The sequence below is a fragment of the Belonocnema kinseyi genome, chromosome 5, assembly GCF_010883055.1.
Source record: "Belonocnema kinseyi isolate 2016_QV_RU_SX_M_011 chromosome 5, B_treatae_v1, whole genome shotgun sequence".
Classification (NCBI taxonomy): domain Eukaryota; kingdom Metazoa; phylum Arthropoda; class Insecta; order Hymenoptera; family Cynipidae; genus Belonocnema; species Belonocnema kinseyi.
In genome coordinates this window covers 4,979,201-4,984,845 of record NC_046661.1, presented here as the reverse complement: position 1 = coordinate 4,984,845, position 5,645 = coordinate 4,979,201, and positions in this window count along the sequence as shown.

Genomic DNA, 5,645 nt, shown 5'->3' with positions numbered 1-5,645 from the left:
AATATTGAGTGTAAGGTTACCTTTTCAGGGAGAAAAATTTCGGTATTTAAATATTGATTTCTAAATCATTAGAACGCCTATCGACCTCGTTTTTCACTTCAACATTTTTTAATATTCGAACAAAAAAATTCAGAAACTGCTTGATTTAGTTTGGACAAAAATAATTAATTAATATTTAACTGGATTTTTTGCACTGAAAGATTAATTTAAAAAATAGGGAAAGTTTGAGGGAAAAAAGGACATTGAGAAGAGTTATTGCTTATTAATCAGTTTTTAAATGCATAATGTTGCTGTATTATCTATTTTTTCCGTAAAAATATGTAACTAATACCAAGTTTGCACTTCATAGAATTTTGTAGTAATTAGTAGTTTTAATGGTCTGTGATAAATGAAGAAAATACGGTTAAATTGCATAAAAATGAGTATATTTTAAAATAAAATGTTACAAATTTGTCGTAATAATTACAAATAAATCTTATCACGTCAGTGACACTGTGTCTCACAAAATTTTGCGATTTTTTTCTTTGCAAAATTATCTTTCTGAACTTCTGACATTGTGCGTTTAACAAACTCCCTGATACGAACGTGGAGGTACTATTTTTTTATGAGAGCCAATGCGTCATTTGCATGCTGAAAGCAAGGAAATCATAAAGCTGCATTCTGTTGCAAATCATCAATAATTAAGTCGAAGACATTATTAAATTTACAATGCTTTTGCAACAAGTCTTCAATGATCTTAACAATTTTAAAAATCACAGAATTTGGAAGAGCTAGGGTTTCTTCTTGATAACATGTTTTTATTTTTTTACGAATATATTAAAATTTAAAAGCCACAATAAGTTTTTTTGGAATTTTAGAAAATTTTACTTTAAGAACCATGTCATTGTTGCAATTTATGAGATATAATGATTTTGCATATTTCAGTTTATCAAGTTCTTTGCAATCCTTCAAAATCCACACAAAAATCTAAAAATAATAAAAAATCGCAAATTTTTTTTTGAGTTTTGAAAATAAGACATAAAATTTATATCAAACCCCCCACTTTTTTACTGAAAGTTTTATGAACAATAGTTAAGAATATGAATACCTGGCAAAGCATTTTTTTGTGGATTTAAAAATACTGCCAAAACTGGCTAAACTGAAACAAGAAAGAGCTTTCTGGCTCATAAATTGTACATGTTGAATAGTTTTTATTTTCATGAGTACAATAAATTGAAATTTATAAAAATGGACACGATCAAAATATGCACATAAATAATGGCACAATACGACTGTCTATAAGTTTAAAAATATCGAAGGTATTTATTTTTATTCTTTATAAGTTTTTTTTGCAGTTTGCAAATATATTAGAATTGTCAAATCGACAGGATAGTTTTTCTTGGGTATTTTTAAATGAAAATCTGTTTTCTTTACTCTAAAACAATACAATCAAGCTATGAAGCTTGAGAAGAGGTTATGCTGTGTTTACAAAATTTCCTTATAAAAATTGAAGTACTTACCGACATAACGCTTCCATCAGGAGCTAAAACCTGTTTTTCCCAAATAATTTCTGTCTCCAAAAAATGTTTCTCGAAAATGATTTGCCCAGCTTTGCACAAAAAACTCTTTCGTATCGTAAAATTGCATTTTGTCACTGCTCGTGTGGAAATAGCCCAGGTTAGCTCTGGTACAACAAGGTTTCTGGTCGGGGGCTAGCCGGGCTATTTTTGTTTTTAAGAGCCTAGCCGTGCGCTGACCGGGGACTCGCTGGACAAAGTTTATGTCAAAACCCCAGTCGGGGGCTGACTGGGCTCTGATCGGACCAATCTTATGATCGTATGTTCAGACGGTAGGCGGCCAGGCGCTGATTGGCATAATGAAATTGTTGAACTTTGTTTATAACTTAATTACTTTCCGTGATTTCATTAAAAAATGGATGCGTATACCCGCATGGATGTTCCACGCGTGAAAATATATTGGGTGAATATATTTTTTACACCACAAATTTTAAGGTTTCATGAGTTCAGACTTTAAAACCATGCATTTTGTGACAAAAATTCGAAGACAATTTTTTGAAATTCGAACTTGTTTTTTTTTTAAGAACAAAATTCTAAGTTCCATCTTTATAAAAAATTGCAAATGTTCAGAAAAAAATTACATTTTATATCAATCTTAAACGTTGTAAAATAGTATAAAACACCTAAAAACCAAACCTTACACGAAAGTCAAAAAACTTTTATCTTTAAGAAATTTTCAAATTTCACAATTGAATTTTTGAGTCTCGTCGTTGAAAATTTTAAATGTTCGTAAAAAAATACATTTCCTGTCTTTGTAAACAGTTGTAAAATTGTCTAAAACGGGAAAAAACGAAATATCACGAAAAGAAAAATTGTATTCAATTTAAATTAATTATTTAAAAAGTATTTTACTGATATTCCTGTCAAAAGTTCGTGTATTTTATATTTACATAACGCCGCATAATAATAAATAATTGGAAAAAGAGTAGTTAAAAGTTGGTACTTTAACTTTTCTGAAATGTAGCTTATGAGGATGGCTTTTTCAACGAGTTTCAACTTGCCGGTTTAGCGCAGCGGTTAGCACTCCCGACTGCTAGGCGTTAGATTTACTATCGGCGAGAAAACTATAGGCATCTGCCTTTGAACCTTCACAACTCAGTCCAAAAAAATGCTAGCGCAACAAAAAAACAGTAATTTAAAAGCTGAAAGTGTTCTACGTCAATGAGCTTGAAGAAGTTCATGTAAAAATTTTTTTGTGCTTACCAGACTGAAAAATGTAAAAAAAAGTAAGGATTTTTGGGTACATTTAAGAACAGTCAAGTTTAGAGCATTATTTCTTATACAAGGGGCAATGGAAAAAATTTGAAAAAATTCATGAGTATGAGGAAAACTGTTGTGAACCAGTTTCAACTGAGAAATTTAAAAAATAATAAAAATTGTTGCTGAAAAGTACAAAAATGTGCAATTATATTATCTTCCGTTCTAATACAGATATAAAGCGATTCAAACTGCAAACTGTAATTAATAGGCTCTGTATTTATTTTCAATCACCCGGAATGATGTGTTAGTCTTCCTTTTTGTGAAAATCGCAATATCTTTAGACATTTTTTTGGTTGGAAAACAAGTGACAGAAAGCAGCGCGGGCCCTTTTTTTGTTTTACTGTCGACTGCTGGTGCCATTCTTCGGCCCCTAGTTCTGAATGCTTGGATGTCACCTGGCCACGGGTCAAAGAAAAGGTACATCAAGGTAGCACCTCCACAATCGAATTTTTGAATTTTTCATAGCTCGGAGCTTTTTTGGGCATTTTTTGAGCTGCAATAAAAATTTTTGGGCTCCTTTAATTTTTTCCAAAAATCATTTTTCTTGTGGAGGTGCCAGCTTACATTAACCCAGCACCTCCACTTCTTTAAATCACCAAATAATAAAAATTCAATTACACCAGAATTTTGGGCTTTTTTGGGCTCTTAAAATCCGAAAAAAATTTTCCCAAACCAACCCTCAACTTCCCAAATCAACCCCCTTCAAAAAATTGAAAATGTTCAGTAATTCATTAACGGGATATTTTTTGACTTTTTTTGGGCTCCCAGAAAATACCAACTTCGATTTTTGGTCTCCAATCCTTACAGTAAAAAATTAATCCCATTGTAACACGCAGATATCAAGTTGTCAAAAAATAACTTTTATTAAATTTTAGAGCTTGAATAAAGTCTTTGATTTTTGGGCTCCTCGAAAATACACGCTACGATTTTTGGGCTTCAATCCTTAACGTCAAAAATCAACCCACGTAGATACTACTTTGTCAAAAAATCAATTTTTCTAGATTTTTTCAATGAAAATAAAGTCTCTGATTTTTGGGATCCTCCAAAATAACCGCTACGGGTTTTGGGCTTCAACCCTTAACGTCAAAAATCAACCCCTCTCTACCACATAAATACAACTTTGTCTGCAAATAAATTTTTGTAGGATTTTTTAATGGAAATAGAGTCTCTGATTTTTGGGCTCCTCGAAAATACCCGATATGATTTTTGGGCTTTAACCCTTAACGTAAAAAATCAACCCCTCTCTACCATGTAAATACAACTTTGTCTGCAAATAAATTTTTCTTGAATTTTTCAATGGAAACACAGTCTCTGATTTTTGGGCTCCTCGAAAATACACGCTACGATTTTTGGGCTTCAACCCTTAACGTCAAAAATCAACCCACATAGATACTACTTTGTCCAAAAGTCAATTTTTCTAGAATTTTTCAATGGTAATAGAGTCTCTGATTTTTGGGTTCCTCGAAAATACCCGATACGTTTTTTAAGCTTCAACCCTTAACGTAAAAAATCAAACCCTCTCTACCACGTAGATACTACTTTGTCAAAAAATAAATTTTTCTACAATTTTTTAATGGAAATAGAGTCTCTGATTTTTGGGCTCCTCGAAAATACCCGATACGATTTTTGGGCTTCAACCCTTAACGTCAAAAATCAATCCCTCTCTACCACGTGAATACAACTTTTTCTGCAAGTAAAGGACCCCGCACTAAATGTACGGGAAAATGGCTTTCGGTGGATTTAGCTGAAGCTTTGTATTTTTTAAGGTTATAAGTGCCGGATGAAATATCCGTAAAAGAAAATCCAAAAAATGGACCGTTTTAGCGCTATGCGGCACTAAGCGCTCAAGATCAGTGAAAAGAAACGAATTACAACAGATTTTGTTACAAAAGCGATGTCAACATAGAAATCACGCTTCAAATCGTGGTCTGTCATATTTTCGCCTACACTGTTGACTCATATAGCGCGTTTCTCAAAACGATCAAACGCTAAGCGCCCAAGATTTTAACTTGACTAATTCATCACTTCTTTAAAGGCAGAAATGGTACCCAAAGTAACATTAGTAACTAGTGCGCATATACCGATAATAACATTCTACCCTTTGCCAGAGGGTTAAACGCTAAGCGCTCAAGATCAGCGAATAAAACAAATCCTAATAACTTTAGCAACAAAGGCGATGTCACTATAAAAATCACGCATCAGAAAGTAGTCAGTTATACTAGGCAGTCTGATAAGTCCCTGAAAAATGAAACATGGAGACGTTTTTTCGGCCAAAGTCGGTTTTATTGTTCAACATACTCTCCTTTTAGGTCGATACAGCGAGTCCGACGATTTTCTAACTTTTTGATACCGTCCGAAAAGTACTCGATCGGAAGGTCTCCAAAATACGCCTCAGTTTCAGCTATGAGCTCCTCATTTGAGTAAAAACGCTTACCGGTGAGCCATCTCTTCAGTTTAGGGAACAAGTAATAGTCGCTGGGGGCCAGGTCTGGTGAATACGGTGGCTGAGAAACCAATTCAAAGCCGATTCCATGCAATTTTGCTTGTGCGACTAAGCATGAATGAACAGGCGCATTGTCGTGATGATAAAGCGGTTTTTTCTTCTTCAAATGCGGTCGTTTTTCGGCGATTTCGATTTTCAATCGGTCCAATAATGATTAATAGTATGCTCCGGTTATGGTTTTACCTTTTTCAAGATAGTCCACGAATATTATGCTATTTACATCTCAAAATACGGAGGCCATAACCTTTCCGACCCATTTTTGCGTTTTTGGACGCTTCGGAGCACTTTGGCCCGGTGGAACCCACTGTTTTGCCTGTTGCGTTGAC